Source organism: Cervus elaphus, chromosome 11 (assembly GCF_910594005.1).
Source record: "Cervus elaphus chromosome 11, mCerEla1.1, whole genome shotgun sequence".
In the NCBI taxonomy this organism is placed as follows: Eukaryota; Metazoa; Chordata; class Mammalia; order Artiodactyla; family Cervidae; genus Cervus; species Cervus elaphus.
Window position 1 is genome coordinate 44,879,247 of NC_057825.1, and position 14,110 is coordinate 44,893,356.

The window sequence follows — 14,110 nt, forward strand, 5'->3', positions numbered from 1 at the left end:
GGAGTACTTCATTCTTTGGCAATACTGTCACCTCATTTACAATGCTGACATAAAGACACTAGCTAAGTCTTTTGTTTCCAAAGTTAAATATAGATACCTTTCTTCAAATAAAATCTTAAATGGAAGTTATCTTATAAGCTATTCTAGTTAAATGAGGTGGACTGGGTGGGGCAGTGTCAAGAAGAGGCAGCCAACCACTCCAAAGCTGCTGAAGGCTCTAGGAACACCAAAATGACGGCAGCTGGCCAAAGGAAAGGATTATTTCAAGATTTCTAAGCAGCTTCTGAACCGTAAATGGTGAACAGCATGCTGTTCTGAATCTGATGGACCGACACCTGAAGCAGAAGCAGAGGCCACGATTGATTTTTCAGCATAAATAAATGTATTTGAGTGCAACTGCTAAGTCACTTCAGTCATGTCCGACTCTGTGCGACCCCATCCCTGGGATTCTCCAGGCAAGAACACTGGAGTGGGTTGCCATTTCCTTCTCCAATGCATAAAAGTGAAAAGTGAAAGTGAAGTCACTCAGTCATGTCTGACTCTTCGCAACCCCATGGACAGCAGCCCACCAGGCTCCTCCATCCATGGGATTTTCCAGGCAAGAGTACTGGAGTGGGGTGCCATTGCCTTCTCCGATTTGAGTGCAAACTACAGGATAAACTTCTTGTCCACACCCACCTGAGTAACCATTACATATTATGCTAACACTGTATACGCTTTTGCAAAAGGATTACTGTCAGAAGCACACACAAGGCTCATAATCAAAGAAATATTATTTTTTCAAAATACCAGCACAAATCTTCCTGGGTTTGAACAACTGCCAACCAGCAGGCCAAGTTTATTAATAGCAAGGGCCAATTGAGAGCAAATCTCAAACTTAACTTACCTTTGAAAATAAACCTTAAATTTGGGAAAAAACCAGGATGAAGATGACTGATATTGTACATATAAAAGCAATGAGTGACTGCATCTACAAAAAGCATGGAGAAAGTCAGAGCTGATCTCAAAGTTACAATTATACAAAGTAAGAAAAGAAAATTATCTCCAGAGAAGCCATTATCAGCTCTGCTCCTTTCTTACCACCAAAAACATTATATCCAATGAACTAGCTATTGTACCTAAAAATATATAGTGAAATTGTAACACATGATCATTTAAAGACTATGTGGTCTTTTGAGGAGGACAGCAAACTGGAATGTGACTTTGTTTCCTTCTTGCCTGTGCTACAGACCACATATCTGAGCTAAAGCAAATAATTTTTCTCTCAGCTTTTTCATTTGTTAAAAAGGAATTCTAACAGCTACACTACCTACCTCACAATAGTGCTGTAATTATTTGATAAAATAATACACCAAATCACGATTTAAAGTATTAAATACCATGTAACTCATATATTATAAAATATACCTATCTTACCAGTTAAAGTAAATAGAAAGTTTAATATATCTTTGTTAACTATACTCGAAAAGAATCTATATTAATTCACCAGTATTGACTCAAGAAGAAAAATCCCTATACCTATATAGTGGGAAACCATTTTACCTTGATAGTCACAGATTACACACAGATTACAACATTACAGATACAGAACTGAGAATCTTTACCAAACAGATGTCACAGTCAATAAAAACTTACTTCAAGGAGCAATTTTTCAGTTGAGCTTTGAGTTTTATCATAAAAATCATGTCTCATAAGAATGGGGAGATATTTTGTGTAAACGTTTAAAGAAAGTACTAAAGAAGAAGTCTCTCTTTGAAAGAAAATATATCGTTTACAAAAATGATATGATTCACATAAACATATGGTGAACCCTTACTCCACTCTGACAAGGCCCTTTGTTACATTAAGTTTGTTCTGTGGAGGCCTGGACCTACATGACTTTAACAAAATTTTTATCTAAATCAAATACTGAAATCTTGCTCTAAGCTTCCTGTTTGCTGGAAGAACTGAAAGAATTAAACATGTGAAATAATGCCTTAACAGAAGAAGCACCCAGTGACAGTTTCTGGTTATTTCATCATCAAAGATGCTGATGATAAAGCATGTGATTTGCGCCTCATGTGCTAACTGTCAAGTATCACTTGGTTTTCTTATTTAACATGTGATTAAACTGAAGTGCTGACAGTCTAGCATTCAAACACACAGGATCAGGATTTTTTTTAAAACCATTTCTCAAAGGTCAAAGACACTTCAGATGTTAGGTACACTGAGAAAACTTACCAGTAACCCATTAAACATATGTGTGGTGACTGCCCATTATACTACAATAGTTATGTATAAGGGTTGTGTGACCTGTATATCTGAGTTTATTGATATTTCTCCCCAAAAATCTTGATTCCAGCTTCTGCTTCATCCAGCCCAGAATTTTGCACGATGCACCCTGAATATAAGTTAAATAAGCAGGGAGACAATATACAGCCTTGACGTACTCCTCTCTCAATTTGGAACCAGTCCACTGTTCCATGTCTGGTTCTAACTGTTGCCTGCTTCTTGACCTGCAGACATGTTTCTGAGGAGACAGGTAAGGTGGTCTGGTATTTACATCTCTTAAAGAAATTTTCCACACTTTATTGTGATCCACACAGTCAAAGTCTTTAGTGTAGTCAATGAAGCAGAAATAAATGTTTTTCTGGAACTCTCTTGCTTTTTCGATGATCCAAAGGATGTTGACAATTTGATCTCTGGTTCCTCTGCCTTTTCTAAATCCAGCTTATACAACTTGAAGTTCTTGGTTCACATACTGCTAAAGCCTGGCTTGGAGAATTTTGAGCATGGCCTTGCTAGCGTGTGAAATGAGTGCAATTGTGCATTAGGTTTGAACATTCTTTGGCATTGCCTTTCTTTGGGATTGGAATGAAAACTGACCTTTTCCAGTCCTGTGGCCACTGATGAGTTTTCCAAATTTGCTGGCATATTGAATATAGCACTTTCACAGCATCATCTTTTAGGATTTGAAATAGCTGAGCTGGAATTCTATCACCTCCACTAGCTTTGTTCATAGTAATGCTTCTTAAGGCCCACTTGACTTCACATTCCAGGATGTCTGGCTCTAGGGGAGTGATCACACCATCATGAATTATTTGGGTCGTGAAGATCTTTTTTGTACAGTTATTCTGTGCATTCTTGCCACCTCTTCTTAATATCTTCTGCTTCTGTTAGTTCGATACTGTTTCTGTCCTTTATTGTGACCATCTTTGCATGCAATATCCCCTTGGTATCTATAATTTTCTTGAAGAGATCTCTAGTCTTTCCCATTCTATTATTTTCCTCTATTTCTTTGCACTGTTCACTTAGGAAGGCTTTCTTATCTCTCCTTGTTATTCCTTGGAACTCTGCATTCAGATAGGTATAACCTTCCTTTTCTCCTTTGCATTTCACTTCTCTTCTTTTCTCAGCTATGTGTAAGGCCTCCTCAGACAACCATTTTGCCTTTTTGCATTTCTTTTTCTTTGGGATGGTTTTGGTCACTGCCTCCTATAAAACGTTACAAACCTCCATCCATGGTTCTTCAGGCACTCTGTCTATCAAATCTAACCCCTTGAAGCTATTTGTCACTTCCACTGTACGGATTTGATTTAGTTAATACCTAAATGGCCTACTGGTTTCCTTACTTTTTTCAATTAAAGTCCTAATTTGGCAGTAAGGTGTTTATGATCTGAGCAACTGTCAGCTCCCAGTCTTGTTTTTGCTGACTGTATAGAGCTTCTCCATCTTCAGCTGCAAAGAATGTAATCAATCTAATTTCAGTACTAACCATAATACACATTATCTTTAACCTTCAAAATAACCTTTGTAAGTATATGGTACTGTGCCCATTTTATGAATGATAATGCTGAGGATCATAATGGTTAAGTGACTTGCCAATAAGTATCAGAGATAGGATTTAAGTCCAGGAATGGTAGGATCCAAAATCTACCATCTTTCCCCTATACCTTTGATGACAACATCACCTCCCTAGAAAACACATAAGCTTTGGCATCAAGACAGACTAGCTCTAAGTGGGTAACAGTGAGGAATAGCACTGATCACACAGCAAAAGATACCTAGATGGGTTGCTAAGTTATGACATAAGGTCTGATTGAACTCAAACTGGCTTGTGTCTGGTTTTATCTTTTACTAGCTGTGTGACTCTGGGCAAGTTACATCAACTCTCCATGACCATGTTTTCCTATATGCAAAGTAGGAATAAGAACAGTACCTTCCCACAGAGCTTTTGTTAACCTGTCAGGAGGCAAATGACATCTTTTTTATTATTATGGGCTTAGCACCCTTTCCTGCTATCACGAAAAAAAAAGTTATTTGCCATCTGGTTCTTCAAGAATTAAGTCACTAGCCACTGCAGTTGCTGACCTTTAACACACCCTGAAAGGAGCTGAAGGTGGAGACAAGGAATGAGGCACTCCGTGCTATGAGAAAAACTGGCAGAAGAGGCCTTCAGATAGTTAGATATTTTCAGGAGGAAATTTTATGAATTCAATTTTTTACATCTTCTCAAACCTAGAAAGCACTAAAATCATTAACAGAGACATCAGCTTCTTAAGACCAGCAGCAACCTTCTCGTAACTAGCAGCAACCTTCTACTGAGATATGTGCTTGACTGCCTCTACCCCCTTCACCAAAACCATATATACACTGAGCTCTCCTCCCAACCTCTTCAGAGCAGTTCCTCAAAGCTATGTGAGAAGCTGTATCCTGGATTACAGTCCTCAGTAAGTCCCCAAATAAAACTAAACCCACAGCTCTCATGTGTGTGTGTGTTTTTCGTCTGACGTTTGGTTCACAGGAAATTATAAGTCAGAATGGTATTAGGTAAGTTAGGGCAGAAAATAATACTATAGTAAATATTCTGAATTTTGCAAATACCATGCTGATAAGGTAACTCATATTAGTTAGATAAGGTAACATCACATTACATACTTACAGGAGCCTATAAATGAAGACCATTCTTAAGAGACCACACAGGCAGGTACAGGTCTTTACATTTGGATTTATACAGGTCCTGAAGAAGCAAGGTTCTCTAAAACAGTCATAGATAACTTTAAAGTTCTTCCCAACACATTCAATACAAAATTCTGATTCAACCTCCCTAGAATGTAATCATCAATAGAAAAGATACGTGTATAATTTACTCATCTATAGAGTACAACCACATACACTATAAAGAAATTCATTAGATTTATAATTAACACTTTAAAAATCTTGTATATATTTCCTTTAGTTGAGAAAGACCCTAGAGCTAACTTTTCCTTGTGCAAATTGCAGGTAAAATAAAATATTGTCTACAGCAGATTTAAATCCAAATATAGTGCAAAGATTTCTTCTATAATGTTATCACCCAAATACTGCTAATTTTGGTTTAAAATATATATGAAGAGCATTTTATTACCAGAAAATATAAACACTGGTATTAATTAATTTTAAATTTTCAATGAAATAACTTTTTAGAATGTTGTCCAGTAACAAGAAAGAATCTAACCCATTATCAAAGAGTTTAACTCTAAACCTCATTAAATTTCTTAATTAACCTTTTTCCTTATTATTAACCTGATATAGTATAGCATTTTCTTGGACACATGCCAAATATAAATTACTCAAGCCCTTCAGCCTTTTGTATGACATTTCAAAACAAAGAGAAAATAAACATTTTATTAAATGTTTAAAAACAAAAGAAATAAACATTACTAGTTTCAAGCTTAGAGTGACTCTTTAGAAAAAAGAAAACAGGATGTGAAAATGTGGAAAATACTAAAACAGATAAAGAACAAGAAATGCAGATATCTCTATCACATAAAAATAATTCTCCAAGAACATTTGTTATGTATTTTGGAGGGCATTTTTTTCTATGCAAATAAATATGTATTTCTAAAATTTGGAGTTATGATGGTTGCACATTGTGAATGTACTAAATGTCACTGAAAGTAGATTTTATGTTACATGTATTTTATAACAATAAATTATTTTAAAATATGGATTATATTACACATACTATATATACAGCTATGTATTTTGCTTTTTTCTCCCACAGGCAACACTATTTCATTTTCTAATATCATTAAACAGTCTTTAAAAATTTTGATCTAAAAAAAACTGATTGTGGAGTATTTCATAGAGTGTATCTAACCATTTTTATGGTTATTCACTCATTCTCCCTCTCTGCCCCCTATTCCTTCACCTTTTTTTTTTTTTTAATTAGTTGGAGGCTAATTACTTCACAACATTTCAGTGGGTTTTGTCATACATTGACATGAATCAGCCATGGAGTTACAGGTATTCCCCATCCCGATACCCCCTCCCACCTCCCTCTCCACCCGATTCCTCTGGATCTTCCCAGTGCACCAGGCCCGAGCACTTGTCTCATGCATCCCACCTGGGCTGGTGATCTGTTTCACTATAGATAATATACATGCTGTTCTTTCGAAATATCCCACCCTCATCTTCTCCCACAGAGTTCAAAAGTCTGTTCTGTACTTCTGTGTCTCTTTTTCTGTTTTGCATATAGGGTTATCATTACCATCTTTCTAAATTCCACATATATGTGTTAGTATGCTGTAATGTTCTTTATCTTTCTGGCTTACTTCACTCTGTATAATGGGCTCCAGTTTCATCCATCTCATTAGAACTGATTCAAATGAATTCTTTTTAACGGCTGAGTAATATTCCATGGTGTATATGTACCACAGCTTCCTTATCCATTCATCTGCTGATGGGCATCTAGGTTGCTTCCATGTCCTGGTTATTATAAACAGTGCTGCGATGAACATTGGGGTACACGTGTCTCTTTCAGATCTGGTTTCCTCAGTGTGTATGCCCAGAAGTGGGATTGCTGGGTCATATGGCAGTTCTATTTCCAGCTTTTTAAGGAATCTCCACACTGTTCTCCATAGTGGCTGTACTAGTTTGCATTCCCACCAACAGTGTAGGAGGGTTCCCTTTTCTCCACACCCTCTCCAGCATTTATTGCTTGTAGACTTTTGGATAGCAGCCATCCTGACTGGCGTGTAATGGTACTTCATTGTGGTTTTGATTTGCATTTCTCTGATAATGAGTGATGTTGAGCATCTTTTCATGTGTTTGCTAGCCATCTGTATGTCTTCTTTGGAGAAATGTCTGTTTAGTTCTTTGGCCCATTTTTTGATTGGGTCATTTATTTTTCTGGAATTGAGCTTCAGGAGTTGCTTGTATATTTTTTAGATTAACCCTTTGTCTGTTGCTTCATTTGCTATTATTTTCTCCCAATCTGAGGGCTGTCTTTTCACCTTGCTTATAGTTTCCTTTGTTGTGCAAAAGCTTTTAAGTTTCATTAGGTCCCATTTGTTTAGTTTTGCTTTTATTTCCAATATTCTGGGAGGTGGGTCATAGAGGATCTTGCTGTGATTTATGTCGGAGAGTGTTTTGCCTATGTTCTCCTCTAGGAGTTTTATAGTTTCTGGTCTTACATTCAGATCTTTAATCCATTTTGAGTTTATTTTTGTGTACGGTGTTAGAATGTGTTCTAGTTTCATTCTTTTACAAGTGGTTGACCAGTTTTCCCAGCACCACTTGTTAAAGAAGTTGTCTTTTTTCCACTGTATATCCTTGCCTCCTTTGTCGAAGATAAGGTGTCCATAGGTTCATGGATTTATCTCTGGGCTTTCTATTCTGTTCCATTGATCTATATTTCTGTCTTTGTGCCAGTACCATACTGTCTTGATGACTGTGGCTTCGTAGTAGAGTCTGAAGTCAGGCAGGTTGATTCCTCCAGTTCCATTCTTCTTTCTCAAGATTACTTTGGCTATTCGAGGTTTTTTGTATTTCCATACAAATTGTGAAATTATTTGTTCTAGTTCTGTGAAAAATACCGTTGGTAGCTTGATAGGGATTGCATTGAATCTATAGACTGCTTTGGGTAGAATAGTCATTTTGACAATATTGATTCTTCCAATCCAGGAACACGGTATGTTTCTCCATCTGTGTGTGTCCTCTTTGATTTCTTTCATCAGTGTTTTATAGTTTTCTATGTATAGGTCTTTTGTTTCTTTAGGTAGATATACTCCTAAGTATTTTATTCTTTTTGTTGCAATGGTGAATGGTATTGTTTCCTTAATTTCTCTTTCTGTTTTTTCATTGTTAGTGTATAGGAATGCAAGGGATTTCTGTGTGTTAATTTTATATCCTGCAACTTTACTATATTCATTGATTAGCTCTAGTAATTTCCTGGAAGAGTCTTTAGGGTTTTCTATGTAGAGGATCATGTCATCTGCAAACAGTGAGAGTTTCACTTCTTCTTTTCCTATCTGGATTCCTTTTACTTCTTTTTCTGCTCTGATTGCTGTGGCCAAAACTTCCAACACTATGTTGAATAGTAGTGGTGAGAGTGGGCATCCTTGTCTTGTTCCTGATTTCAGCAATGTTTCACCATTGAGGGTAATGCTTGCTGTGGGTTTGTCATATATAGCTTTTATTATGTTGAGGTATGTTCCTTCTATTCCTGCTTTCTGGAGAGCTTTAATCATAAATGAGTGTTGAATTTTGTCAAAGGCTTTCTCTGCATCTATTCAGATAATCATATGGTTTTTATCTTTCAATTTGTTAATGTGGTGTATTACATTGATTGATTTGCAGATATTAAAGAATCCTTGCATTCCTGGGATAAAGCCCACTTGGTCATGATGTATGATCTTTTTAATATGTTGTTGGATTCTGTTTGCTAGAATTTTGTTAAGGATTTTTGCATCTATGTTCATTAGTGATATTGGCCTGTAGTTTTCTTTTTTTGTGGCATCTTTGTCTGGTTTTGGAATTAGGGTGATGGTGGCCTCATAGAATGAGTTTGGAAGTTTACCTTCTTCTGCAATTTTCTGGAAGAGTTTGAGTAAGATAGGTGTTAGCTCTTCTCTAAATTTTTGGTAGAATTCAGCTGTGAAGCCATCTGGTCCTAGGCTTTTGTTTGCTGGAAGATTTCTGATTACAGTTTCAATTTCCTTGCTTGTGATGGGTCTGTTAAGATCTTCTATTTCTTCCTGGTTCAGTTTTGGAAAGTTATACTTTTCTAGGAATTTGTCCATTTCTTCCAAGTTGTTCATTTTACCGGCATAGAGCTGCTGGTAGTAGTCTCTTATGATCCTTTGTATATCAGTGTTGTCTGTTGTGATCTCTCCACTTTCATTTCTAATTTTGTTAATTTGGTTTTTCTCTCTTTGTTTCTTAGTGAGTCTTGCTAACGGTTTGTCAATTTTGTTTATTTTTTCAAAAAACCAGCTTTTAGCTTTGTTGATTTTTGCTATGGTCTCTTTAGTTTCTTTTGCATTTATTTCTGCCCTAATTTTTAAGATTTCTTTCCTTCTGCTAACCCTGGGGTTCTTCATTTCTTCCTTCTCTAATTGCTTTAGGTGTAGAGTTAGGTTATTTATTTGGCTTTTTTCTTGTTTCTTGATGTAAGCCCGTAATTTCCTTCACCTTTTATTGGACATGCAGCTCTTTCTAACTTTCCATCACCTAAACACAATAATAAATATTTACATAAATAAATTTTATATAAATACTCAAATTTTTGAATATTCAAAATTGGGAAAGGAGTGTTAGGGCTGTATATTGTCACCCTGCTTATTTAACTTATATGCAGAGTACATCATGCGAAATGCTGGGCTGAATGAAGCACAAGCTGGAATCAAGACTGCCAGGAGAAATATCAACGTCAGATATGCAGATGATACCACTTTAATGGCAAAAACTGAAGAGGAACTAAAGAGTCTCTTGATGAAGGTGAAAGGGGAGAGTAAAAAGATGACTTAAAAACCAACATTCAAAAAACAAAGATCATGGCATCTGGTCCTATCACTTCAGGGTAAACAGATGGGGAAAACACGGCAACAGTCAATGCGGATGATGACTGCAGCTGCAAAAATTGAAAGACACTTGCTCCTTGGAAGAAAAGCTATGACAAACCTAGAAAGCATATTAAAAAGCAGAGACATCTATTTGCTGACAAATGTCCATACAGTCAAAGCTATAGTTTTTCCAGTAGTCACGTATGGATGTGACAGTTGGACCATAAAGAAGACTGAGAGCCGAAGACCTGATGCTTTTGAACTGTGGTGCTGGAGAAGACTCTTGAGAGTCTCTTGGACAGCAAGGAGAACAAACCAGACAATCCTAAAAGAAATCAACTGAATATTCATTGGAAGGACTGGTGCTGAAGTTGAAGCTCCAACACTTCAGCCACCTGATGGGACGAGCTGACACACTGGAAAAGCCCCTGATGCTGGGAAGGATTGAGGGCAAGAGGAAAAGGGGTGACAGAGGATGAGGTGGTTGGATGGCATCATCGACTCAATGAACATGCGTTTGAGCAAACTCTGGGAGATAGTGAAGGACAGGGAAGCCTGGTGTGCTGCAGTTCGTGGGGTCGCAAAGAGTCAGACACAACTTAGCGACTGAAAAACAACAACAACATAAATAAATATTCGTAGAATCTCAGGTTGTTTCCTTAGACTAAATTTCTATGAGTACTCCTTCTTTCCCACATCACCCAAATTTTCTTTTTGTTTTTAGATATTTTTTAAGTAATAAAAATTTACACAGTGCCACTGTTTTCTTCCCTTATCTCACTTTCCTCTGTCCTTTCCTCAGAGGTACTTAGCATTTACCACTTCACACATACTTTTTAAGTGATTTGGATATTTTTTTTTTAAAAATTTGTAAATGGCATATATGTGAAATGCATTTACTTCCTTTGACTACACAGGAATCAAAGTCAGCTACCAGCTTACTGGGGAGACTGAAGACCCAAAGTTTTAGCCCCACTCATCACTTTGCTCTTTGATTCTATTTCAGGTCGACAGACAAGTTTACCTTTTCTTAGTGTGGCTAATAAGCATTTTGAGTTTCTATTTTTTAGTAACATTATCATTTCCACTACAGAGGGTGCAAAATACGAATTTATAATAACTATGTTATTTAGAAGTACCCCCACACTAGACCACTGTGCATGCTACGTTGCTTCAGTCGTGTCTGACTCTGCAACTTTATGAGATGTAGCCCACCATGCTCCTCTATTCATGGGACTTTCCAGGCAAGAAGTGGGTTGCCATTCCCTTCTCCAGGGAATCTTCCCGACTCCAGGATCAAACCTGTGTTTCTTACATCTCCTGATATACACAGGCAGGCGGGTTCTTTACCGCCAGCGCCACCTGGGAAGCCCTAGGTAAATAAAAATGTGAAATTAGAATTAAAACACATCCCAAAAAAACATTTAAACAGACTACTAAAAATACTTTACTGTCATGATTTGTTCACCAAGTACCTCAATTTACACTGGTCCCCACTTCATGCAAAGGAAAAGAAAGCACTGGCAAATAATATTAGAAGATTGATCTTAGAATATCTAATTTACAGTTTCTACAACTATCCTCCTTCATTATCAAAATTCAAAAGGTTAAAAACAGAGGAAAAAAGAATTTCAAAAACTTTGAGTTAGCAACTTGCTTAGGGTCTCACAGAATTTAAAACTACACTATAGGAAAATTAATAAAATAAACTATAACCTGAATAAGATACTGGCTGTCCTCAAGAGCAAACTTACACATTCACATGTTGAGGTTCTTTCACTCTAAAATATAATGTCAAAAAGAAAAGCTCATTCAATCCCTACATCATTCCATATATAAAAATTAACTCAAAATGGACCATGACTAAATACATAACAATGACCGATTTCTCTTAAGCTAAATAAAGATAAATCTTCACGACTCAGATTTGGCAATGGATTCCTAGATTTCATGTTAAAAGCATGAGCAACAAAAGAAAAAAAGATAAACTGGACTTTATAAAAATTTAAAACTTCTGTACATCAAAGGTCATTACCAAGTACATGAAAAGATATCGTAGAGAACAGGAGAAGATATTTGAGAATCATATATCTGACAGAGTTTAACATCAGGAATATATAAAGAACTCTTCAAACTCAGGAAAAAAGACAACCTACAGTTTCTTAAAGTATTAATGAATTTAAGCATACAGCATTCTTTTCTAATAGGAGTTACTTTTGCACTCACACTTTATGGACACAGAGGGCAAGTTGTTTAGATATGTTCTTCAACTTTGCTTCCAAGGTTGTGTTTTCATCCTTCAGCTTAATAAAAAAGCTAACATCATAAATTTAATTATAAAAAGATACTGATCTCCTTGATGTCTCTGCTTTTTAATATGCTGTCTAGGTAGGTCATAACTTTTCTTCCAAGGATCAAGTTTCTTTTAATTTCATGGCTGCAGTCACCATCTGCAGTGATTTTGGAGCGCCCAAAAATAAAGTCTGTCACAGTTTCCACTGTTTCCCCATCTATTTGCCATGAACTGATGGGATGGGATGCCATGACCGTAGTTTTCTGAATGCTGAGTTTTAAGCCAACTTTTTCACTCTCTTCTTTCACTTTCATCAAGAGGCTATTTAGTTCTTCTTCACTTTCTGCCATAAGGATGGTGTCATCTGCATATCTGAGGTTATTGACATTTCTCCTGGAAATCTTGATTCTAGCTTGTGCTTCCTCCAGCCCAGCATTTCTCATGATGTTCTCTGCATATAAGTGACATAAGCAGGGTGACAATACACAGCTTTGATGTACTCCTCTTCCTATTTGGAACCAGTCTGTTGTTCCATGTCCAGTTCTAACTGTTGCTTCTTGACCTGCGACCAGATTTCTCAAGAGGCAGGTCAGATGGCCTGGTATTCCCATCTCTTGAAGAATTTTCCACAGCTTATTGTGATACACACAGTCAGAGGCTTTGACATAGCCAATGAAGAAGAAATAGATGTTTTTCTGGAACTCTCTTGCTTTCTCAATGATCCAGCAAATGTTGGCAATTTGATCTCTGGTTCCTCTGCCTTTTCTAAAACCAGCTTGGACATCTGGAAGTTCACAGTTCACGTATTGCTGAAGCCTGGCTTGGAGAATTTTGAGCATTACTTTACTAGTGTGTGCGATGAGTGCAATTGTGCAGTAGTTTGGGCATTCTTTGGCAATCCTTTTCATTGGGATTGGAATGAACACTACCATTTCCAGTCACGTGGCCACAACTGAGTTTTCCAAATTTGTTGGCATATGGAGTGCAGCACTGTCACAGCATCATTTTTTAGGATTTGAAATAGTTCAGCTGGAATTCCATCACCTCGACTAGCTTTGTTCATAGTCATGCTTCCTAAGGTCCACTTGACTTAGCATTCCAGGATGTCTGGCTCTAGGTGAGTAATCATACCATCGTGATTACCTGGGTCATAAAGAACTTTTATGTATAGTTCTTCGGTGTATTCTTGCCACCTCTTCTTAATATCTTTTCCTTCTGTTAGGTCCATGCCATTTCTGTCCTTTATCAAACCCCATCTTTGCATGAAATGTTCCCTTGGTATCTTTAATTTTCTTGAAGAGATCTCTAGTCTTTCCCATTCTATTGTTTTCCTCTATTCCTTTGCACCCATCATTGAGGAAGGCTTTCTTATCTCTCCTGGCTATTCTTTGGAACTCTGCATTCAAATGCGTATATCTTTAGTTTTCTCCTTTGCTTTTCCCTTATCTTCTTTTCACAGCTATTTGTAAGGCCTCCTCAGAAAACCATTTTGCTTTTTTGCATTTCTTTTCCTCGGGGATGGTCTTGATCCCTGTCTCCTGTACAATGTCACAAACCTCTGTCCATAGTTCATCAGGTACTCTGTCTATCAGATCTAGTCCCTTGAATCTATTTCTCACTTCCACTGTATAACCATAAGAGATTCGATTTAGGTCATACCTGAATGTTCTAGTGCTTTTCCCTAGTTTCTTCAAATTCAGTCTGAATTTGGCAATAAGGAGTTCATGATCTGAGCCACAGTCAGCTCCCAGTCTTGTTTTTGCTGACTGTATAGAGCTTCTCCATCTTTGGCTGCAAAGAATATAATCAATCTGATTTCAGTACTGACCATCTGGTGATGTACATGTGTAGAGTCTTCTCTTGTGTTGCTGGAAGAGGGTGTTTGCTATGACCAGTGCGTTCTCTTGGCAAAACTCTATTAACCTTTGCCCTGCTTCATTCTGTACTCCAAGGCCAAATCTGCCTGTTATTCCAGGTGTTTCTTGACTTTCTACTTTTGCATTCCAGTCCC

The 14,110-nt window shown here is 37.1% G+C and overlaps 1 protein-coding gene across 1 annotated transcript in view; it reads right to left on the bottom strand.

Annotated features, from left to right (window-relative positions):
• Positions 1-14,110, bottom strand: part of COMMD1 (copper metabolism domain containing 1) — a 183,304-nt gene that overhangs the window by 65,532 nt on the left and 103,662 nt on the right. The gene's annotated exons all lie outside the window — the stretch shown is intronic.